Source organism: Nannospalax galili, unplaced genomic scaffold (genome assembly GCF_000622305.1).
Source record: "Nannospalax galili isolate Female #2095 unplaced genomic scaffold, S.galili_v1.0 scaffold103, whole genome shotgun sequence".
Classification (NCBI taxonomy): Eukaryota; Metazoa; Chordata; class Mammalia; order Rodentia; family Spalacidae; genus Nannospalax; species Nannospalax galili.
Genome location: NW_008352136.1, coordinates 3710503 through 3736589, shown reverse-complemented (window position 1 = coordinate 3736589; position 26087 = coordinate 3710503). Strand labels below are relative to the sequence as shown.

The window sequence follows — 26087 nt, the reverse complement described above, 5'->3', positions numbered from 1 at the left end:
GCACCTCCCATCACTGACTTCTCATCGAGCCCCTTGTGTCTGACTATTCAAGGTCTGAGTTCATGTCATCCCTGTTCCCTGACACTCTTGAGAGAAAAGATGAAGTTCTGCAATTTGACCTTTCAAGAGTGGAGTTTAAATACTGCGCTTCCTATTAAGCCCTGTGAGCTCCTAGACAACCAGAGACAAATCTGAGATTAGGGAAGGGAACTGCCTGAGGTGGGCACAGGTTGAATTGTTTTTCCTGGAAAGACATTCTCACTTCAGACAGGGTACCTACAACAGGCCAAGTAACAATCATCCAAGCCAGACTAATGAGCCAATGTGTTTTCTGGGCTTACTTACAGGAGCGCGGGTGACATCACACCACAAAGTCCCATCCATCATGGATGACGACCTCGTAGGAGCTGCATGGATGGAGCACTTCCCGCTAGTCACTCTTCTACTTCCATATGCTCCAGCACCCTCCTGCCAAGACCACATGGAGCTAGGGTCCAGGACAGTGGTGGGTGGAATCCTAGGTGAGCATCTAGTGACTCTGCCTCCCCTAGATAGACTAGGGCGTGCTCCCACTACCAGAGACCCCATATTTTGTTTATTTCATTCTTACGACTTTGGGGCCAAGGTTATCTCTACTCTAAGGAGAGAAAGCTATGGGGGGGGGGAAGCATAACAGTAATGTCAGTACAGTAACAAGATGCATCGAACATCTCTCAGTCTTACAAGGAGCTTCGGTGTCTATTACGTTATAGCTTTGTCCTTACAACCCCATAAAGTGGGAATCATTGATTTCATCTTGCAGACAGAAACCTGAAGGCACTGGGTGGTTGCGAGGCTTGTCCAAGGTCACGTGTCAAGGAAATGGCACATTTGGACTCCTGTCTTATCAGTCTAGACCTAAAGTCTCTGCTTTTCTCTCACCATCACCCTCCTGTTAGCATTACCTCCACAAAGTCCCTGATGTTTAGCCGACCAACTCCAGCCTCTAGTCAGGGCTTCGGTATCTGTCACTAAGGTGACATGCTAAAGCCAGAAGCCATGACCGTGATTACCCGGGAGGCACTCCATAAATGATTCTTCATGGCAGAGTTCCATCCACACCACTCAAACCTAGCAGAGCGCTGCTATCATCAGACCTAAGTGCCCCAGCTTGTCACAGAATTAACCCGACCCTGTCAATTAGCAGAAGTCCTTTCAGAAGCCTATGTCAAATGCAAACTACCCACTGCTGTTGGAAAAGTGGATCACTCCAATTTTGTCTCTACACTGTAAACACGGATGGAATTCTCATATTGTACTCCATAAATAAGTACAACTGACAAATCTCCATCACTGTCCAGCTGACCCCACCACCACCCACAGGCACAGGACAACCCTCAACCTGTGCTCCTCCCCCATCTGGCACTGCCTAATCTCCCTCCACCGTTCCAAAGCCCCACATTACTGTTTTATCACTTTAAAAGTTAGGAAATACTTGTCATTCCCTTGGTTATTAGTTTTACAAATGGCATACTCAGACACCAGGAATGTTAGGATTCGACCATCTACAGCCTCTGGTTTGCTTCTCCATTCAGCTGTGAGCTCTGTAGGTAGAGTCCATCGTTATTTATGGCAACACTTTCCTAACAGACTCTCTTCTGGCATCTTCACAAAGTGAATGCTCCATAGACGCTTGTCCATGGGATAATCACAGAGAACAGAGTACTGGGCACTAGGTAGAATGGTGCTTATGAACCCGTCACTAACCCTCTGAGGCAGGGGTAGGGGGCTCAGGGACACTGTCAGAGCTCTTCTGCAGAGCCCAGGATGTCACTCCCCAGCTCCCAGTGATGCAGCTGGCAGTGATACTTTGCAGGAACATGCTTCCATCCCTGGTTGGCTGACAGAAGAATTAGTGACCCAGCACATTTGCCTAAAGAAGGGTGATACTACAGGTCCAGTGTTAGCTGTCAGACTCCATGGGATCAGCTAAGGCCCTTGGCAACCTCCATAAGTTCAACTCCCCTCTAATCTAGCCTGCTTCCTTCTGGATATCCACAACAACCCTACATTCAAATATGCATGTCATGGTTTGATCATGCAATGTCCCCACAGGCTCATGTGTTTGAACATCTGATGGTGTTTGAGGGGGAAGCTATGGAAACTTTAGGAGGAAGGACCTAGCTGGAGGGAGAGGGTCACTGATAGAGACAGTGACTTAAGGTGTTACAGCCTGGTCCCATTCCTGTCCTCACTCAGCTTTCTGGTCTCTGTAGATTTAAGTAAGGAACCTCTTGCTTTTACTGCTGTTAGTAGGATCTGATCTCCCCTCAGGTCCTCAACCTCGTAATCACTATCGAAAGAATTTCAAAGAAAAATTGTGTAGGAAGGCAGGTAGAGTCTATTAAAAAGTAAAGTGGGGCACCCTCAGGGGAGAAGGGGGGCAGTGGTCAGAGGGACCGGTGCAAAGGAAAACACTCCCAATGGGATGAGAAGGGACGAGGGCCAAAGAGACCTCTGCAGAATGACCCTCAAGGGGTGAGAATACGCAGAGGTCAGAGAGACAGCCGAGCCTGTGCATTTTCAGGAAGGGCTTGTGCTAGTTCTAAGGTTTCTAGAACAGACAGCTTCCCCTGAAGGGAGTTTCCTGCCCAGGTGATTGACAGGCCCATTTGGATTGTCTTAAGGGAAAGACAATAGTATATCTCTTTTCCAGAAAACCTCCGCTAGCCAGTAAGCATACCATTTCCCAGCAGTTCAATGTGTCAGGTCTCCACGCTGGGCCAGAGATAGGACTCGGATCCCAGTCAGTATTCTGATCAGCAATTGTGGAGCACAGCAGATAAAAAATAATTTAAAAAACTGTCTCTCGTTTCAGGGTGTCAGGACCATGGGCCCTTTCTGTAGTAGGCAAGTAGAGCAAAGCAAATCTGTGGTATTCTCTTAACACAGCCACCAGGCCCAGGAGTTCTAGAACACCTGGGACAATATGCTGCTGGGATCCCAGGGGCCTCCGTACTCTCCTCTGGGATGACTGGGACATTACACACCTTGTCACTGAAACACCTTTTAAAATGCAAGGTTATTAAACTATAGAAAAGAGCAGGGTGAGTGGTTTTGTTTTTGTTTTTCTTGTGTGATTGCTTTTTTTCTTTTTGATTTTTGAGATGGACAGTCTCACTATGTAGCCCAGACTGGCCTCTTAACTCACAGCAATCCTCCTGCCTCAGCCTCCTGCGTGCTGGGATTACGACCCTGTACCACAATGCCTGGCTTTAATGAGACTCTTTAGAGGAGACATAATCACTGTATATTGAGGACAGAGATCAGCTGCTTTCTTGTCAAGCTGACTAAGCAAAGGAAATAGTTGCGAATGTCCACACAAAGTCTAGGAGGAACCTAAGAAACAACTTCCTGGCCATGAACAACAGTTGAGTGTAAGTAGAGCAGAACCTTTGACTCCAAAGGAAAATGACAACCAGGGAAGCCAACAAGACATTTGAGGAACGGCACGAAATATGAAGAATGCACACTAAGCTAGACTCTGCATGGCTACAAGATGCTCCAGCCCCCTGAAAGATGCAGGACAGCCATCTTCAGGACATGGAACCATGCCTAAGTTGATATCGGAGGAGGGTTCAGAAACTCAGGAATCCACCTCAAGGTAGGTACCCCTTCATAAACTGACCTCCACCATCAATAGGGTTGGGGCTAAGGATATCAGGGGAGACAGGTGGATCCCTGGCCAGTCAGCCTAGCCTCATCAGTGAGCACCAGAGCCCAAGGAGACCCCACCTCAAAAAAGGATGGAGAATACCTGAAATTGTCCCCACACATGAGCACACATGTACATGTGTCCCCCTCAGTGGGTAAAGGGCCTGCCATGTGCACTTGTGTATGTACACACACACACACACACACACACACACACACACGGAACAGGTGGGACAATAGACTTCTCTTTTCTGTTACTTGTGCATTATTTGTTTCAAGTTCTGTGGACTGAACCCAGGACCTTGGGCATGCTGGGAAGCAGTGTACCACTCAACTATACCCCCACCCCTGATGTCTTTATTTTTTTTTATTTATCCTGTGTTAGTGTTTATGGGAACGAGGAAACATTTAACCAGAGAGATAGCTAGGTCTTATAAATGTAGTAAGAGAAAAAGAAAACAGTGTACCTTATAAAATACGAATGATTCAAAGCAAATATTGTGTGGCGTGCGTGAATTGATGGTGTGTGAGCAAAATGGCTTTTCTACTTTAATACTGTGAGATCCAACATTCTGCAGTAGTTTGAGCAAATTACACACACAGTGAACACGGAGAGTGGTAGGAGTTGGTCAGGAACCTTCTAACAGGGTTGGCGGGAAGCTCAGGGGTACAGAAAGCACAAGCATGCAAACCAGACTTCTGAATGCCAGAAACTTTGTAAGAGCCGGGTGGGGTGGTGGCTGCCCACAATCCCAGCACTCTCAGAAGGCCGAGACAGGAACCCCGGGGGGAGACCGGTTAGTGGAGCTGGACTCTTTGAGCTCCAGGTTCAGCAAGAGACTTCACTTCAAAACAAAGTGAGAGCAATCATGAAGACGCTCCACACCAACTTCAGGCCTTCACACCAGGCACACGTGTGTATGTGCATCTGCAGACATGCAGCCATACACATTAACAGGCAGACACACATACACCATGGACACCTATAAGGAAAAATCTCCTAAAAGCAAAAAATGTAGGAGAATTTAGAAAAATGTTGTGTCTTCTGATATTTGTACACATTTTGAATTTATACAGATTTATTAAATATCATACCTTAGTTTTTCTTCTTTTTCTTAAACCATTTCATAACATTAAGGTGATTTTTAAAATATATTTCCGCCCACAAATTCATCCTGCCCAGACTATCTGCATGCCCAATGACACAATAAGAAGCAAGAAAAATCTTATTCTTATCCTGACCTACAATTACAAACCCTGGGGAGCCAATGAACTTCCTTTGATCTCCATGTTCAGATTGTCAAAATCAAACCAAATCATAGCTCACAAGTGAACAGAAGGCCAAGCAAATAACAGAAACGGACTTGAAGTTAGGAATCCTAACTTGTGTATCAACACAAAGGGCACAGGCTGCACTTTCTAGACAGGGTCTTCCTGTACCACAGCTGAACCTGAAACTCACTATGGAGACCAGCCTGGCCTCGCCCTCACAGAGATCCACCTGCCTGTCTCCCAAGTACAGGAATTCAAGGCGTGTGCCACCACACCTGGCTCACAGGCTACACGTTCATTGTCAGCAGACCACTGACCGTAACGCTGTCGCTGAAGGCAGGCCAGGATGGCGGCCCCCTGCAGTCCTTGGTGCTATCTGCAGGAAACACCTGCCACTCCATGGGGCTGGTGGCCATGCCGAATGCAGGAAGTCAGAGATCAAAGGCAGGGAAACAGGCCCAGTGCTGCCTTGTACTCCAAGTTTTTAAATGTTCACCATCAAACACTTCATTTTATTATCGTTATTTATTTGTTTTTTAGACGGAAGCTCATGCTGGCCTGGAACTTGCCATGTAGCCAAGGATGACCCTGAACTCCTGATCCCACCTCTCTCCCCAGTGCTGAGATTTCAGATGTGCACCACCATGCCCAGCTTTATGCAGTGTTGAGATTGAACACACGGCTTCACGATATACATGCTAGGCAAGCATTCTAAACCCACTGAGCGACAACCCCAGGCTGTACTCCAAATTTTTAAGAGAAGCCCAACATGTCAATCTTCCTTTTGAAATATACTCCCTTTAAAAAAAGTTGGCAACCACCAGGCATGATGGTGGACGCCTTTAATTCCAGAACTCAGGAGGCAAAGGCAGGCAGATCTCCGTGAGATGGAGCCCAGCCTGGTCTACATACCGAGTTCCAGGCCAGCTGGGGCTACAGGGAGACCCTGTCTTTAAAAAACTTCTTTTGGGCCAGGTGTGGTGGCACACACCTTCACTCCTAGCACTTGGAAGGCAGAGGCAAGCGGATCTGTGTGAGTTCGAAGCCAGCCTGGTCTACATAGTGAGTTCCAGGACAGCTGGGGGTACAGGGAGACCCTGTCTCAAAAAAAAAGACAAAAAATAAATTTAAAAAATTATTTTAACAACTAATTCAAAAAGTTTTAAGAACTCAACTTGCATCTTCCCCTGGAGAACCAATGCAACACGTATGGGCCAGCTTCAGTTGGGAGCTGCTGATTTAAGACTTCAGGACTGGATGGTCTCTAAGGTCTCTTTCTACCTAAGCAGTTTTATGATTTCCACTAGGCTACCCTGAGGTCTGATTCACAGTGACATAAATCCAATTAAAATAACAGCTGCAAATGCCAAAGTGAGGTCTCAAAGATACTCGCATCTAGACGAAAACAGGTCCTAAGAGAAGCCATTCATTATGTTCAATAAAGTAGCTGGTTGCAAAAGCCAGGAGGAAGGTCATAAAATCTAACTCAGGATGTTTATGTGCTTAGGTATACCTTATAATTCTCCTGAGATCTAGAGAATGACAGACCTTTGATATCAGGCACCGTCAATACTGATTGAAAGGTGCTTTTGTTTTCTGAAATGGAAGGGGCATTTGGGTGCATTGGTGGTATAGAGTTTTGGGGGAGTTTTTGTTTGTTTTTGAGACAGGGTCTCCCTGTAACCACCAGCTGGTCTGGAACTCTCTATGTAGACCAGGCTGGCCTCAAACTCAGAGATCTGCCTGCCTTTGCCTCCTGAGTGCTGGGATTAAAGGTGTGTGCCACCATGCCAAGCCAGTGGTGGTATAAGGTTTTACATCATCAGCACCCACCATACCTCAGAGAAAGGCACACAGCAGGCCCTAAGGGAGCTGAGCTCTGTCTTGTTACTGGTCCCACTGGCTCAGAGGCACATGGCTCCCACCGCGTTCAGTATCCTTGATAGTGACAATGTTGGTGGAGGGTGTCTCAAAACATTCCCTGGATCTGGCTGGAGAGTTCCCGAGAACAGGAATTCACAACTGCACATGGGATTTATTCATGGTGTGACCTTGGATATGTTACTTGAACTTCCAGGATTTACTTCTCACATGAAAACCAGAACTTGTTCAGAGGATTAATCAACACGCCGCATTTGAAAGGCTGACATAAGGAAGACACAGTTCGTGTTGACTGAATAAGAATATGAGTGATGAACTGGGTGTTTTCCCAAGAATATTCCCGGGCGAGGGAGATGGCTGAGCTGGCAAAGTGCCTCCAGTGCAAGTGTGAGGACCTAACGTCCGTCCCCAGCACCCAGGAAAGAAAAGCAGATTACGGTGGTGCACACTTGTAATCAGAGGATCCCTGGGGCTCACTGGCCAGCCAGCCTACCCTGTTTGGTTAAGTTCCAGGCCAATAAGAGACCCTGTCTCAGTGCCTGAGGAATGACATCTGAGGTTATCCTCTGTCCCACACACACACGCACACACATGTGCACACACACACACATTCCAGAAAATCCAGGGCAGGGTTTCCCACTAAAACACAAGAGGTTTGTACCAGTGGCTGGAAGAACCGGGAGTTAGATTTTGTGCACAGGAAAGTACACACAGCCCAAAGTTTATCTCTTCAGCAGCCAGCCTGACAAAGTCTGACCCAGGCCATGAGGGTCTCAGACATACGAACATGATTTACTAAGAAAGGCCAAGAAAATCCAAAGATATTTTTCATATGTACAGAAATGCATTCCTTTTTTATGCAGCTTTCTGTATCTCACATCATCACTAATGCCCAGTTAAGGCATGAGCCACCGTACACTAGCACATTATCAGGTTAGAAATGAAAGTGTAACCAGTACAGCCGAGCACAGCACTCACACTGTGCAAGCTCGGGCTGTGCCAGGAATTGGCTTTACGGAACTGGCACTCTGCTTCTGTCACAGCCGCTGACCCCGACACCCTTTCCATCGCCGCCTCCATGAAATGACCCCACATAACCACTTGTAGACCACCAGACTCTTACGAAACAGCTAAACTCAGATGCAAAAGCGTCTGTCTGGAGGAGAACTGAGGTCGGGGGAAATCTCTGGCTGGCGTGTGCTGTCAGTCTGTTTTGGGGAGGGAGGCAGAAAGCTTTCAAAATGGCCAGTTATTTAAAATGGCTGGCATTCTGAATCAGTGTCTTAATTCAGTGTCTGAATTAGGAGTTCATATTGTTTTATCTGCACAGAATGTCATTCCTCTACGCTATGTGCCCAGGGGGAAGATGGTACAGTCAGTAAAGTACTGGCCTTGCAAGCTCGAGGATGAGGACAGGAGCTCATCCAGAACCTATGTCAAACAGCCGAGCATGGTGGCACATGTTTGTAATTCCAGCGCTGGACGGCAGAGATGGGTGGATCCCTGAGGCTCACTGGCCACCTGATGAGGCTATTTGGTGATTTCCAGGCCAGTGAGAGACCTTGTCTCAAAAGTAAGGTGGAGGGGCTGGAGAGATGGCTCAGCCGTTAAGAACACTGGTGTTCTTGCAAAAGACCCAGGTCCAAATCCCAGCACCCACATGGCAGCTAACAACTGTCCATAACTCCAGTTCCAGGGGATCTGAAAACTGCCGCGCCAGCACGTCAAGCTCTGAGTATTCTGGGCAGAGGGCGTCAGGATTGAACAAACAATCACACCATCATGGAGTGGGAGGAAGGACTCTCTTTATTGCTTGAGACAAGGGTTTAAATACTTTTTCAGTAAAGGAGGTGGAGTCAGGACACATGATAATTGGGCATTCCCCTGATCACCTGACTGTAAGGCTAGTTTTGGGCCAGGGTGTACTTTTCTCAGAATCAGGAGGAAGTCCTTGTGATAAACAATTCCAGGAAATACCACAGATACCCAAGCTCTTATAAGGGGGAGGCGGAGGTCAGGATGCCATGTCCCTGCATCTCACCCCCTTTTTTTGGGGGGGGGAAGGTAACTCTGTCTTAGGTCGTTCCGGAGGGGTCACCCTTACCCGTCACTGGGAGACCTCTTCCCTGTCTTAGGCGGGAGCCCTCTCACAGAAAGTTGCCCGTCACTGAGAATACCTTCATCTTTTGTGTAGCATCTGAGGCCACACCTGTGGGACATCTGTATGGTTGTGTGAAAACTTAAAAGGACTTGTTGGGTAACAGTTTGTTGGGACTGAATTCCTCTGAGCTTTCTACACAAGACCCAAAAACACAAAGATCATAATGAGTATGAAATTGACAGTCAGTGATAAGGAGCTTGCCCACCTCTGTATCCATCCTCCAATTCCTACCATGGTATTCTATCATCCTTCTGCTGATACGGCAGGGACCCTGATTTCATTAACAGATACAATTTGCCAAGTAAGAACCTTAGTAAAATTTGCAAAGGTCACATTCCATGGTCCCTTAAGAAAGGCATTCAATTGTTTTACAGTATTGGAGGCATTTTGTACATGGTAATGGGTAACACAAATATGATGAAAGAAATGAGAACATGTTAGCTGTCGCATAGCCCAAAGGGCATCAACTTGTTCTTGTAACAAGGCAGTTTGTTGATTTAAGTTCATTAGTCCAAATTGTATGTGTGCATTGACGGAGTTCTGAGTTTGCAGGACTTCACTGACCTTTCCTGACAAGGTATCAACCGTGGAAGCTGCAACCGCAGTCTGAGACAGGCGATGCCAGCAGCGACATTACCCTGTATGCTCCATGTCTGTGTCAGAAGGATGAGGATCATCACCTTTGTTATTTTGTTGCTTTCAGGAATACAGATAGGTTTATCAGCACCTGGGGGAAAAACATAAACAGCTCCCCTCACCCGCGCTAACAGTGGTGTAGTGGGTTTCCAATAAAAGATAATCACCTCCTGACAATACTGCTCTACACAACTGTTGCCAATCACTGGGTGTTAAGTATTGTGGATACACCTTAATGAATTTAGGTTTATAATTTCAAAGATACAGTTTTTCATGCGGGACACCAGATAATCACTAAGAAGGTTTAGACTACAAATCAAGCACAATTTAGTCAAAACACCATAAAGACTTTTATGTGATTTTTAAACATTATTGCCTATCCTTATGAAATGGTGAATTTTAACCAAATTAATAATTCTGTAATCTTAATTATGTTCCCTACAAATTATACTGCTTGGCAAGTAATATGGGTATTGAAGTAATCTTTTGAAATTAAATTAACTGCAAACATAATTTTCTAGTCAGTGTATGCATCCTTCTTTATCTACTGAACTGCTTCAAAATTAGTCCTAGAAAAAGTAACCACCTCGCAGGAAAAAATAATACTAGAATTTTCACCTTTTTCTTAAAGATTTTCAAGTATTGTAGGAACAGAAGTCCATAGAAAACCAATTCAAATTTGACCTTGCTTTACCTAAGGTATGGGATAACAGGGAAATCAGGGAAAAACAAAGCAACATTTATCCTAAGATTCTTGCAATCATGTTACTGTTCAATAGTTTTGCTTTTAACAGCTGTTCCTTGTTCCTCCAAGACTCTTTTAATCTGATGATACAGTTCATGCTTACTTTGTACATTTCCCATGTTTACAGATATTCTTATGTATGGTCACATTCTCTTTCTTTCCTTTCTTCCTTCCTTCCTTCCTTCCTTTCTATAGATACAGTTCATGTTTACTTTGTACGTTTCCCATGTTTACAGATATTCTTATGTATTATCCCCAATACGTCCTCACCGGCCAAGGACGACCCTGTCCGCTTACCTCCTTTCCTCAGATCTCGGTGGGACCTCCACATGCCGCACCAGCACATCAAGCTCCGAGTATTCTGGGCAGAGGGCATCAGGATTGAACAAACTATCACACCATCATGGAGTGGGAGGAAGGACTCTACTTCTCTTTATTGTTTGAGACAAGGGTTTAAATACCTTTTCAGTAAAGGAGGTGGAGTCAGAACACATGATAATTGGGATCACCTGACTGTAAGGCTAGTTTTGGGTCAGGGTGTACTTTTCTCAGAATCAGGAGGAAGTCCTTGTGATAAACAATTCCAGGAAATATCACAGATACCCAAGCTCTTACAAGGGGGAGGCGGAGGTCAGGATGCCATGTCCCTGCAGAAAACCTCTTCTGTCTTCCCTGGGCATTACACAACAGGGGTGCACTTACCTACATGCAGGCAATACACACATACACATGAAATACAATAATAAATAACGTATTTTTTAAAAAAGTAAGGTGGATGGAGAATGACACCCAAGGCTGTCCTCTGAGCTCCTCGTGCACACAGACATGCACCCATACACATACATGTGCACACAGACACAAACCCGTACACATACATGTGCACACAGACATGCACCCATACACATACATCTGCACACAGACATACACTCGTACACATACACGTGCACACACACAGACATACACTCATACACATATACGTGCACACACATACACTTATACACATACACATGCACAGGGACACGCACCCGTACACATGCATGTGCACAGAGACACGCACCTGTACACATACATGTGTACACAGACATGCACCCATACACATGTGCACACACATACACTCATACACATATATGTGCACACACAGACATACACTCATACATACACGCGCACACAGACATACACTCATACACATACACGTGCACACTCACTTAACAAGCGAATGACTAAACAAAAGGCACGCACGAACCCTTCAGCCCACTTCTGCGATCTCTCCAGCCTAGGTGGTGGAGCACAGATTCCCTGAGCTATAGACCAACAGTCGTGTTTTTTTCTGGCCATGCGAACACTTTGAGGCTAGGTCTTGGCAGTTGAAATGCTAGCCTGCTAACTGCAGGGAGGTTCTTGAGGAATTTATCAATTTGTGTCTGGGGACTTTTCATATGGAAAAAATGAAGTTATTCGTGTTTTCACAGGCAGTTCCAAATTCCAAGCTCTGTCAAGGGTGAAATGTTTCTGTTTTTGAAAGGCCAAGGCAGAATTACGTAACCCAAAAGGGGACAATATAACACAATCCACAGAACAAAGTATAGGGTTTTAAATTTTTGCTATTTTAACTCTAAAAGTTTATGCAACAGGAAATGGTTCTTTCTTGCCACTTAGGGGCATTCAACATGGTTTCCATAATAAACATGTAAGGACTAGAGAATTAGAAATTCAAATTTTTGCCATAGAAGAGTATTTGATGGGTTTCCATTCCCTGCTTCAGATGCTGCCTCACAGATGAGTTTTGCCCGTGGCATGCTTGATAGGTTTTTGCACACTGCAGAGGTAACTGTGATGTGTGCACTTGCTCCTCTCTTTAAGGAACTGGGACCTGGAGTCCGTAAACCCCCGTCACGAGGAAATCATCACACAGGCTTTCCCAGGTCAGGAGCCTTTCATCAGCCATTCATTTGTGCTTTACGCCATGTAACGAGGTAGACGCAGCGTGGTAGTCACATTCGGATGTCTAAGTACACTGTCATTGTTGAAACATTCAAAAGTGTGAGAAAGAAGAGCGATTTGCAGTAAGAAGTTTTACATGGAAGGATTGGGGGTGCAGCACAGGGCAGATGGGGCATGGCACAGGGGCAGAACTCTTAGTAGCATGTGTCAGGCCCTGGCTTCTATCCCTAGCATCACATGTACCACACCACATTCTGAGTTACTTTTCAATGCACATCATCATGATATACGTTCTATGGCAACTGAGGAGACATGGAATCATGGGTAAGGGGGTCCACTGTATAGCCCAGAAAGATACCTTGGGGTTTTTAACTCCAAAGTTCAACAACTGAGAGAGGGGTGGGGGAGGGAGAGAGAGAAAGGAACTAGATAGAAATATCAGAATATTTACAGACAAAATATTTGGTGAGAAATGGCAGTTGGAAAAAACCCTTTTCAAACATTTGTTTGTGGGTGGGTGTGGGAGGACAATTATCCAGAGTGACTTCTCTCCTTCCACCATGTGGGACAGGGGATGGAACTCAGATCGTAAGGCTTGGCACAAGTGCCCTTAACCACTGAGCCATCTTGCCGCCTCCCCTGCACCACTCATCGCAAACAGAAATTCACTAAGATTTGTGATCTGCTGTTCTTGTAGGTTCTGTGTGCTAAGACTGCTTTGGGAGACAACATTTCACACAGAAATCCTCAACACACCCCACACAACCACAGTGAAAGCACAGGGTATTGTAAGGATTTGAAAAGAGAGTAGTCAAAGGCTTGGACTCAGAGTCTCCCCCGAAGCATCTTCCATCCATAAAGAACAGAGTAGTCAAAATCATGTAAGCAGAGACCGAGCATGGGACAGACTGCTTTTGTAAAACGCAGATAAAGCCAGCGTGAACTTTATTCAAGCTGATGCTGCTGTAACTCGCTTGGCTTTAGGGTGCATGCAGGCAATGTTCTCTGCTGCTCACCTGACAGTGGTTCCATTTCCCTTCAGAAGAGCCTCCCTTTACCAAACAAGGCCTTGCAAGGCCATCATAGATTGATAGTCACAAATCCTGCAAAATTAAGTGCATGAAACTAGGAAACTCATCAACATGGCATTCCTGCGAGAAGGTAATTTCATCGTCAACTTGACTCCACTTAAAGTCTCCTGGGAGACACACAGCTGGCCCTGTCTGTGAGGCATTTCAGAGAGGTTTTGCTGAAGAGGGACCCTCCCTGAACGCTGGCAACACAATCCTAAAGGCTGGCCGAGAACATGGAACGAGATGGCTGGACAGGGGAAACCGCTTGCCACACAGGTCTAATAATCCGAGTTCAAGCCCCAGAGCCATGTAAAGGTAGGAGAGAACTGACTCCAAAGGACTGGCATCTGACCACCACACACACATGCTATGGCCTACATGCACACACATACAATAATAATTTGGGGGTGGTTTTTTATTTTTGACACTGGGTCTCCCTGTAGCCACAGCTGGCCTGGATTCGCTATGTAGACCAGGCTGGCCTCGAACTCACAGACATCTGCCTGCCTCTGCCTCCCGAGTGCTGGGATTAAAGGCGTGTGCCACCACACCTGGCAATAATAATAATTTTTAAAAAGAGAAATTGAGCGGAGCATCACCGGCACACTCCTGCTTCCTGACTGCAGATGTAACGTGACCAGCTGCCTCATGCCTTCCCTCCACGATAAGCTGTATCCTCCCAAACCATGAGCCAGAATAAAACTTCCTTTGCTTAAGTTGTGTTACTAAACATCTTTGCCAAAGCAAAGAATAAAGTCACTGGTACAATCACCCCCGTGCCTGTTCACGTGCCCTCTAGTCTCTTCAGCTAAAAATGACACGGGCCCTTTTATAGGTTTTCATTTCAGAACGTATTTTTAAAATATCTTATTATTTTTATTTTATGTGTGTGAGTGTATTCTTTGCATATGTATAAGTGCACCCATGTCATGCAGTGCCCTCAGAGGTCAGAAGAGGGCATCTGATTCCCCTGGAATGGAGTTATGGACCGTAGTTAACCACCATGTGGGTGCTGGAAAATCCAACCTGGGTCCTCTGCAAGAGCAGCCTGTGTTCTTAACTGCTGAGCCATCTCTCCAGCCCGTTTATTTCTTTTACATGAAGTCTCTCACTAGGCTGGTTGGTCAGCAACCCCTAAGGATCTACTTGTCGCTTCCTTTCCAGCTCTGGGATTACAAGTGTGCCACCACGCCCAGCTTTTTAAACATGGGTTCTGGGGATCCAACTTGGGTCCCTGTGCTTGTACAGCAAACACTTTACCAATGAACCACCTCCACAGACCCTGAGTCCCCCTCACTCTTCTGTCCCTCCCTCTGCCACATCCACTCACTAAGGCCTGATTCTGCTTCCTCAACACCTCTGGGTCAACAGTGCTCAGGCCTAGCTTCCTGTCCAGAGTCATGCGCCACCCCCTTCATCAGCTTGACCCTTCCCTGCCCAATGCACTTCCTCTGGGGTGCTTGGGGTATGTGACATCATAACCTGCCACCCTGTTGTAACCATGCTATTCTGCGTGTGGGATGAAGTTTGAACATGGCTTATAACTGCAACCTCCGTCCCTGGTAGTCAGCCAGTTCCTCAGAAGATCCTTACCAAGGGCCTAGTGTATGCTTAGGCCCTGGAGATACAACAGTGACAGGACAGAGCTGCCCCCGGAAGCCTGCGAGCTGCTGGTGTCATACCCCTCCCCCCCACACCCAGTCAGGGGAAGCATTTCTGGTGTGGACACACACATAGGTGGGGGGATCTGTGAAGGGGCCGCCTTACGCTGCTCTGTGGCCCAGCTAAACCAAGGTATGCAGATGTGTCCTGTCCTGTGAGGCCTCTGTCATTACTTTTCAGCAGCCTTATGTGACTTCCTACTTAACTGTCGGTCTTCTAGGTGCGGTCACTGGAGAGTCCAGCACCCTGACGCCTACTGCCAGGTCCTTGGTATTTGCCAAATACACAAATATTACTTCCTAAGCAAAAATGAATTGTTAGGCTCTGACCTAATGAGTAAAAACATGTACACGCACATACATGGAGACATAAAGTTGGTGCAAGTAAAGGAACAGAGGACTTTGAGATTCCAGCTGTGCAGACACTTGGAAACTTATGTGCTCTACATGGACCTGTAAGCACATATGAGGATTGACCTATGTTCTCGAAACTGCCGAGTTCTTAAAAATAATGGCATTCTGTGTTTTTCTAATCTAATAATTTCTGTTCTCACCTGCTAAGAAATATAAACTGAAATGATTTTGTTTGGAAAATTCTGAGATAAAAAAATATGCTCTGGGGAGCCGGAGAGACGGCTCAGTGGTTAAGAGCACTGGTTGTTCTTGCAGAGGACCCAGATTCAGTTTCCAGCACCTACATGGCGGTTAACAACTGTCCATAACTCCAGTTCCAGGGGATCTAATGCCCTGTCTCAAAAAGGCATAATAATAATAATAATAATAATAATAATAATAAAGAAAATATTTTGAAAATATGATCTGAAATGAAAACACACACACATAAAGAATTTTTAAAAATTAAAAAATTGCAAAAGAGGAGCCTCCTCAGGAATGTCACCTAGAGTTATCCTCTGGTCTACACACACACACACACACAGAGACACACAGAGAGACACACACACAGAGACACAGACACACACACAGACACACACACATACACAGGCACCAGATATACACACAAGACACAGACACACACACAGACAGACACAGACACACAGACACACACAGACACACAGAGACACACACATAGACAGACACAGACACAGATATACAGATACACACAGAGAGAGACACACACACAGACAGACACAGATATACACACACAGACACACACAGACACACAGATATACACACACAGACAGACACACACACACAGACACACAGACACACAGAGACACACACACAGACACACACAGACACACAGATATACACACACAGACACACAGATATACACACACAGACACAGACACACAGACACAGACACAGACACACAGACACACAGAGACACACACATAGACAGACACAGACACAGATATACACATACACACAGAGAGAGACACACACAGACAGACACAGACACACACAGAGACACGCACACAGACACAGACACACACACACACAGAGACACACACAGACACAGACACACAGACACAGACACACAGACACACAGACACAGACACAGATATACACATACACACAGAGAGAGACACACACATACAGACAGACACAGACACACAGACACAGAGACACACACACACAGAGACACACACACACACAGAGACACACACAGACACACACAGACACACACAGAGACACACACACAGACAGACACAGACACACATATACACACACACAGACACACACAGACACAGATATACACACACACAGACACACAGACACACAGACACAGACACACAGACACAGACACAGATATACACACACACACAGAGACACACAAACACACAGAGACACACACAGACACACACACAGACACAGACACACAGACACACACAGACACACACACAGACACACACACAGAGACACACACACAGACAGACACAGACACACGGACACAGACACAGATATACACACACACACAGACACACACAGACACAGATATACACACACACAGACACACAGACACACACAGAGAGACACACACACACACACGAGTCAAAGATTCCAAGTTTGGATCACTGGCTGGTTGGGTGCTGTACAGTAGTATGTGGGTTTCTTGAGAAAGATCAAGAATTCTAAGCTGGGTACATTCCTATAAGCACAGTTCTGAGAAGGCAGCGGCGGGGACAAGAGGGATAAGGGCAGCTTGTGCTTCACACTTTGCCTCGAAACACTCTCTCCTTCTCTTCTCTCTCTCTCTCTCTCTCTCTCTCTCTCTCTCTCTCTCTCTCTCCCCCCTCTCTCTCTCCCCCCTCTCTCTCCCTCTCTCTCTCTCTCTCTCTCTCTCTGTCATACACACACACACACAAACATACACATGCAAACAGAATTCTATGATGTGCATGTGTGTATTTTGAGGTACCTGCATGACATTCAGTCAAAATCATCCCCTAGAGAATCTGGGCAGTCAATCTAAAGCTAAGAATAGCGTTTAGTCTGGAAACCTAAGTTGAACTAGCTCAATACAGACGCAGTTGCAACCCCAACTGGTTAGCACGCGCCCACCTGGGCAGACCCTCCCCTTTCCATTTTTAGAAGGCCTGCTGTGCCACACTTGCTAAGCATTAGCCACTGACGGTGACACGCTCCTGGTGTCAGACTCATCCTCAAGATGAGCCACTGAACTACGCTGACAGGGTCAGCCCTAGTCAATCTCCAAACTGCTTGGCAGCAGAACCAGGAGAGAAACTCATTACGAAGCATCTGTCCCGAGATCCTGTCCTCACCTAAGCCAGAGAGAAATCTGAATCCTTCTGAGACAATTTAAACAGCACACACAGTGTGGTGAGTTCTCCTGACACCTGCCCTATATGCTGGTCTCCCCAGCAGCAGCTCAACCGGCAGACAGTTGTGCAAGGTGGAGTGTTCCTATTGGAGACCCCGGCTGCCCCAGAAAACACAACCGAGCAGAAGGTCACAGCTCTGGGTGCAGAGGACACTTTACTGGAAATATAAAGAAGGTCACAGCTCTGGGCGCAGAGGACGATTTACTGGAAATATAAATGTTTTTCATTAATAGTTCCCCTTTTCTGGTCTGTTTTTAGGCCTATGAAGATATTCATGTACAATAAAATTAAAATATAATAGCAATGATAAAATTAGTAAGTTTAAATCTCATTTGCTGTAGGGGGAATTTCCTGGATTAAGTTTTTCCTTCCCTTTACCTTTGGGCTTTCCCTCCTTCTCTGTCATTTCTCTCTGCTGTTTTTCTTTTGAGGTACCCCACTGGCATTCCCAGACCCCACTTGCATGAAGGCAACTTTTCATATACACTGAGGTGTAAAAACACCAATACTCTTTGTTCTAGTCAACGAACACATCTGGTCTACAGAAATAACCAGAGATGCACCGGTTCTGGTTTCATTCTACTGTTGTGACCAACATCGTGACTCAAAGCAACTTAAGGGAGGAAAAGGATTTGTGTGACTCACACTTCCAGGGCACAGAACGTCACTGAGGGAAGTTGGGGCAGGAGTCCAGGCGGAAACCATGGAGGAATGCCGCTCCCTGACTGCAGCTCCTGCCTAGGTAGCACCACCTGTGCAGGGAATGGGACCACAATCAGGATAATGCCCTACAGACACGCCCACAGGCTAATCTGATCTGGGAAATCCCTCCACTGAGCCTCCCTTCTCAGGTGAATCTAGGCTATGCCACGTTGACTGCTGACTGTTAAACTAACTAGGACACATGGAAAGATTGGTGCCTACTGACCTGGAACGTAGCCCAGGTGGTAGAGTGCTTGCCTACTCACAAGACACACTGGATTTGATCTCCAGCACCACATAAGCTGGGCATGGTTTCCCACAACTGTACTCCTAGTACTTGGGAAGTGGAGGCACGGAGGATCAGAAGTTTCAGGCCATCCTCAGCTACATGGTGAGTTCAAGGCCAGCCTGGGATACTGAGACCCTGTCTCAAATAATAAATTAAGTAACACATAAAGCTTAAAAGAAAAAAAAAAAAACCAATCCTACAGCCATATCTTCCCCATTGTGACACTGTATCCTCAGCTATGAGTCAAAATAAACCCTTAACACAGATAATTAGTAGTAAGCGTGATACAACTGCGTACACATGGAATCTCGGGAGGCCAGGGCTGGTGCGGAGCTTGAGGCCAGAAGATCCTTGAGTTAGCTGAATCTTTCACAGTAGAATTAAATCTCAAGAAAATGGTTACAAAAAGCATGTTTGAGTCCCGTCACATAAGAAACTGTCTCCACACAGGGAAGGACAAACTCTGCCGAGAAGTTCACCTCTAGGATGTCAGTTTCCTGACACTACATCTGTCTCCCTCTTCCAAGCTTTCCACTCTGAGAGGCTCCGAATTCAAAACATCAGGGCTAGGAATGCAGCTGGGCTGGCAGAGGGCTTGCTGAGGCTCTAGGATGTCAGTTTCCTGACACTACATCTGTCTCCCTCTTCCAAGCTTTCTACTCTGAGAGGCTCCGACTTCAAAACATCAGGGCTAGGAATGCGGCTGGGCTGGCAGAGGGCTTGCTGAGGTACCCAAAGCCCTGGGTTTAGTCCTCACACTAGAGACCAGGCTGGTGTTACACACCCATGACTCCAGCACTCAGGAGGTGGAGACAGAAGGATCGGAAGGTCAGCCTGGGCTACCCGAGACCATGCCTATAAAAAAAAAAAAAAAAGGAGACAGAAGGAAAGAAAGAAAAACGCATGTAAGCTGACGGCCTACAAGGTCAGCCACTCCCGTGGGGCCGTGTCCCCGGCTGCACCGCTGCACGTCTTACCCTAAGGCCAATGTCGGAGCACCCAGCACCTAAGCAGGCTGAGACAGGGCTGTAACTTAGGCCAGCTTGGGCTACATGGGGAGGTGGAGACCAGCCTGAGCTACATGGAGGTGGGGGACAGCCTGAGCTACACAGAAGGGGAGACCAGCCTGAGCTACACAGAAGTGGGGGCCAGCCTGGGTTATGTGGCCAGCCTGAGCCACACAGAGGTGGAGACCAGCCTGAGCTACGTGGCCAGCCCCACAAGAAAAGGGCAGAAAGCTGACTGTCCCACAGACTTCCCAAGCCCTGGAACGTACTTCTCTCAGGCTGCAACATGTGTCCGGCCAAGAGGGAAAACTGCTTCCAGGACAGCAGGGCTACCAGTCGGCCAGCCAGGGGCCCGTGAGCACGGGGACGGCGGTGCCTTGGCCCGGGTTGCCCTGCGTGAGTATCGGGTCGCCCAGGGAGGGTGAGGTTGCCGCCCCCCCGGAACTCCGACGTCCTGTCTGCCCCTGGGGTCTGGGGGGGGTCCTTCCGGCCCTGGGTTTGAGGCGCAGGATGGCCGGGTCAGGTCTCTAGTAGCCCCGAGAGCCCCAGTCCTGCGGGAAGGGGCCTGTCTGGGTTCGGTATGTGTACAGCAGTCTCTGGAGAGGCCACGACGGGGCGCTGGGGAGGGGGACTGCGGCACTGAGCTCAGCACCCAGCAGCTCCCCAACTTAGCTCAGCACCTAGCGGCTCCCCAGCTGACCTCAGCACCCAGTGGCTTCCCACACCAGCTGAGGACTTTTGACAGGTCTGTGTCTACTCAAAGGAACAGCAGGCGCTGGTAGCAAGGGTGGAAGGGAATGGCCACGTGGGCCACAGGGTCTTGGCCCTTCCTGCCTCGGCCTCCAGGGCTCTGGTCACTGTCCCCGACCGCCGTGTCTGGCTTCCCCGTTTCACGTCTGCTTTTTGGACCCTGTGACTCAGTCCTCCATACAAATACAGTGGTGCCGTTCCGGAGCACAGTGAGCACAGGTACCAATCTGGATGGCTGCTGTCTACCGTGTGCCTCAGCAGGAGTGCGGTTCACCAAGTCTCTGTGCTGGATAGGGTTAGTTGTCACCTTGACACACCTGGGTAGAGGGGCCTCATTTGGGGAATTGCTATTCCCTCCATAGGACTGGCCTGTGGCCATGTCTGTGGGGCATCTTGGTTGTTGGTGATGTGGGAGAGCCCAGCCTACGGTGGGTGGTGCCACCCCTGGGCAGGTGGGTCTGTTGCATAAGAAAGCAAGCTGAGGAAGGGCCAGGGGAGCAAGCCGGGCTCCCTGAAGAACTGTGACCTGGAGATGTGAGCCAAATAGACCCTTTCCTCCCCGTGCTGGTGGTGGTCAGTGTTTTGACACAGCAATGGAGAAACAAACTGGGACAGTCTCCATTTGTAATGTTTATTTTTTGCAGGGGTTTTCTTTTGACACATGGTTCCAGCCTTGCTAGGGTTTGAAAATACATTAAAGGACCATCTTGCTCTTTACTACGTAAATCGACGTATCTGTGTGTGGAGCAGCTGACCTGAAGGTCAGAACAGCTTTGGGAGTTGGTTCTGCACTGTGGTCCTAGGGACTGAATTCTGCTCTCGGGTTTGCAGCAAGCACCTGAACTCACCGCGTTTGAAAAATGTGAGCTCAGACACTGAGACCCCACACAGAATTACACTTCCCATGTCGTGTAGTTCAAATGCCTTGAGGATGAGTTTCGTGTTTGTGTTCTGGTTTCCAGCGCGAGTGCATCTCTATCCACGTGGGGCACACGGGTGTCCAGATCGGCAATGCCTGCTGGGAGCTGTACTGCCTTTAGCACGGTATTGAGCCCGATGGTCAGATGCCAAGTGACAAAACCACTGGAGGCGGCGACGACTCATTCAACACCTTCAGTGAGACGGGGGCTGGCAGGCACATTCCCAGAGCAGTGTTCATGGACCTGGAGCCCACTGTGGTCGGTAGGTGCATGAGGAGTAACTTGGAAGAAGCCCAGGTGGGCTCCTGCAGTCCCTCTGGAGGACGGGCAGGCTGTCTGAGAGAATGCTTGTCGGGAAAGAAGCTCAAAGGGTTGTGACTGGGACCTGGGCTCCTAGCCGGGAAAGCCTAGCATGTAGGAAGGAGCCGCTGTGCCAGCCTTAAGATTGGCTGGAGCTGTTCTCTGGGTACCTGGGCTCTGCTCCGATGTCTCAGAGTCCACAAGCTCCTAATCCGAGCATGAGAAGGTTCCTAGCCCTGCTTTAGCTCCTCATTAGAAGCTCAAGGTAGTTTCCAGTGAGATGGGAAGGAGCACATTCATTACCCCTGGGAGATGAGCGAGTACATCCCTTAACAGCTTGTGAGACTCAAACCACATAGTGCCCTGGTGGCACTGTTCTGCCAAGGTCAAGATGACTTTGTGACTGCCCACTTTAAGAGCTTTCCAGCTTCTTTCATTTGCCGTAGGAATAGGTAGGAAAGCCATGTTCCTGTGGAATTACCTGAGAGAGCACTCACCTCACAGGGAGCTGGTTCGGCTGGCATTGGTACAGTTAGTTGACTTTGTCTTCCTAGAGCCATAAAGGCTTTTGACTTACCAGGTGTTGTGGCTCACACCTGTAATCCCAGCACCTGGGAAGCTGACAGTACAGTCCTCTTTGAGGGCCACTTGGGTCAAGCTGCAAGACCCTGTCTCGAACCCAAACAAATTACATGTGTGGTTTATGTATCAGCAGACATTTTCGAGGGGCTCTGTTGACTTGAGTGTAATGTGCCCTTTGTGGAATTGAATGGTCCTTGAGTATGTCCATCAGTGGCTACAATAGACCTGAAAGACTCAAGCCATGTGGTCTCTCTGTAGATGAAGTACGCACGGGGACCTCTAGGCAACTCTTCCACCCAGAGCAGCTGATCACTGGGAAGGAAGATGCAGCCAATAATTATGCCAGAGGTCATTACACCATTGGTAAGGAGATCGACCTCCCACCCAGAGCAGCTGATCACTGGGAAGGAAGATGCAGCCAATAATTATGCCAGAGGTCATTACACCATTGGTAAGGAGATCATCAACCCCGTCCTGGACCAGATCCGCAAACTGGTGAGAGGATTGCAGAGGAGGCTTTATGGGGTGGTTGTCCTACTCGAGAGTCGACTATGGTAGGGTAGGCGGAGAGGGCGTTTTTTGACAAATCTATCAGAATTGGGAGTCTGACTTGGGTTCTGAGGCATCGATAGGTCTGCACTGCGTTGTTGCTTCTAAGTGCAGTGTGCACGTTGCAGACAGCCTGGTCTGCACCCCCTGGCGGAGGTGGAGGGTGAGCGTGGGCTTGGATGCTGCGGCACGGCCTCACTCACGTCATCTGCTTTCTCACAGGCGGACCTGTGCACAGGACTGCAGGGCTTCCTCATCTTCCACAGCTTCGGAGGCGGCACGGGCTCGGGGTTCGCATGCCTGCTCATGGAACGGCTCTCAGTGGACTACGGCAAGAAGTCCAAGCTGGAGTTCGCCATTTTCGCAGCCCCTCAGGTCTCTACAGCTGTGGTGGAGCCCTATAACTCCATGCTGACCACACACACGACCCTGGAACATTCTGACTGTGCCTTCGTGGTCAACAATGAAGCCATCTATGACATCTATAGGCGCAACCTGGACATTGAACGTCCCACATAAACCAACCTCAATTGCCTGATCGGGCAGATTGTGTCCTCCATCATGGTCTCCCTGAGGTTCGATGGGGCCCTGAATGTGGACCTGACAGAATTCCAGACCATCCTGGTGCCATACCTTTGAATCCACTTCCCACTGGCCACCTACACCACCGTCATCTCAGCCAAGAAGACCATGAGCAGCTCTCAGTGGCCGAGATCACCAATGCCTGCTTTGAGCCAGCCATTTAGATGGTCAAGAGCAACCCTCGCCATGGCAAATACATGGCCTGCTGCATGTTGTACAGGGGGGATGTTGTCCCGAAAGATGTCAATGCGGCTATCGCTACCATCAAGACCAAGCACACTATCCAGTTTGTAGACTGGTGCCCAACTGGATTTAAGGTATGACTGGGTGCTGTGGCTTTGTACCTGTCTGCAGGCAACAGACCCTGCCCAGAGCCATAGCCCTGGGGGAGAATCCCCGTTCCATGTGGGGTACAAAGAAAGCTTGTGTGCAGTCATTAATTTGCACCTTATGCTCTGTGTCCTTTTCCTTAAAGCAAGCAGATGAGTTTTTTCCCGTCAGGGGAGGTGAAGACTTCCCAAGAAGCATCTGTTCATGGATGCGCAGGAATGCTGTACCTTGCCCAGTTTTCCTCCCAGCTGAAAGTGGTTCTGTGAGCAGTAAAGAGCTGGCCTATGGGGACCTATCAAGTTGCAGCCTGTCGTCCAGACAGTGTCCACCACACCAGGTGGGCCCATTAGTCTCTTTGCTCTTAGTTCCTTTTTATCCATGTCCATGTGATTGACCACACGTTATTGTACAACCATTCACTTGGAGACACGCTAGCTTCCATGTTTAAACATATTTTGAATTTTTAACTGGGCATGCATGGTGTCACATGCCTGTAATCCCAGCACTAGAGAAGCAGAAGAGAAGGATCAGGAGTTCAAGGTCATCCTTGGCTACATAGCGGGTTTGAAGTCAGCCTGGACCTACACGAGGCCATGTTTCAAAAGCAATTTTTGTGTCTTTTGAGTTATAAAAATTGGCAAAATATCAATGCTGGAAGCCTAAAAAGCTGAACCCCCTTCCTAGAGCTTATTGTCCTTACAGAGCAAGAGGTGGTCTGCACATATAGACACGTTATACAGCTGACACTGCTTGACAGAGGCCAGCAGACCTGAGCAAAGGATGTGTGTGCGTCCCAACTAGATAGGGACTCGGGATGAATGCTGCATTTTGAATTTAAGAATGGAGCCCTTTGTGCCATGCTTGACTTGAGTGGCAAGAAGGGGCTTTTCGCCCTCACTTGCAGTTTTTAAGGGCTGCCAGGAAGCGGGCAGTACTACTGCTTGGAAGGGCCAGCTAACGTGGTCTCCATTGTGCAGGGTGCTTGTTGATGGGGACGGTCCCATGTGCCTTTGTCCTGGCTGTGTCCCTAACCGCTGCTAACAGCCATCTCTTCACCAGGACCTTAGCACACCCCAGGTGCTCACTAGCCTTTTGCGCCAACATGCCCTCCTTCCCTGAGTCAAAGGCTGAGCAGATGTTTTCTACACACAGGTGCATAGGTTTCTGCTCGGTTTTCTTTAGTTGGTGTGCAGTATGTTTTCGACGTACTTACATGCCAGGGTAAGGGTTCTTTTGCATGTTTTACCATGTTGGGTACATAACAGTCTGTTCATTTGCAGTTTGGGCCATTGGTGTTTCAAGTAAGTACTTAAAACTGTGTTGCCTTGTGCAGGTGAGTCCAAAAACTTAAATTATAGGACCAACAGATACCGTGAATTCCCCAAAGTATGAGTAGATAGATTTACACTGGGTCCACAGCTCCCAACTTTGAATACACATTGCTGATGTCGTAAAATGTGACTGTTTCTTTGGCAGGTGGGTATTAACTACCAACCCCTCACTGTGGTCCCAGGAGGAGACCGGGCCAAGGTGCAGCGCGCCCTGTGCATGCTGAGCAACACGACCGCCATCGCAGAGGCCTGGGCCCGCCTGGACCACAAGTTTGACCTCATGTACGCCAAGCGAGCCTTCGTGCACTGGTACGTGGGGGAAGGAATGGAGGAAGGAGAGTTCTCGGAGGCTCAGGAGGACCTGGCCGCTGGAGAGGGATTATGAAGAGGTGGGCGTGGACTCCGTGGAAGCGGAGGCTGAAGAAGGGGAGGAGTACTGAGTGTGAGGATCCAGCTGGCCACCAGCCCTCTGCCGTCTGCTCCCACCATTGTCTTTACAGGATTAGTTACTTTATAAAGTTCCCATGTTGAGGCATTTGTCCTGTGTGTCGTACTTAACACCCTGTTTAGACACCTGCCTTTTCCAAGTGAATTTCTCGGGGAAAAATGTTTCTGGAGAAATTTTTCTAAGCATGCCTGTGTGTTCATCTGAAAGTAACTAGATAAGAAAATCAGGACAGGATGATTTGTTTAAAAATTATGAACTCCTGGGGCTGGAGAGATGGCTCAGCATTAAAAGCACTGGCTGCTCTTGCCGAGGAGCCACATGGAGGCTAACAACCATCCTTAACTCCAGTTGCAGGGGATCTGACACGCCTTCTGATCTCGGGGCATTGCACCACACAGGTGCACTTGCATGCATGCAGACAGTGCACTCA

At 47.9% G+C, this 26087-nt stretch overlaps 1 long non-coding RNA gene and 1 pseudogene across 1 annotated transcript in view; one reads left to right on the top strand and one right to left on the bottom strand.

Moving 5' to 3' along the window:
* LOC115066953 overlaps positions 1–10391 on the bottom strand; it is a 166462-nt gene extending 156071 nt beyond the window's left edge. Inside the window, exon 1 of the long non-coding RNA XR_003846393.1 lies at positions 9572–10391. This is a non-coding gene — a long non-coding RNA (uncharacterized LOC115066953). The remainder of the gene's footprint in view (positions 1–9571) is intronic.
* An 11192-nt stretch (positions 10392–21583) lies between these two features.
* LOC103746721 lies at positions 21584–25649 on the top strand (annotated as a pseudogene).
* The last annotated feature ends 438 nt before the right edge of the window (positions 25650–26087 follow it).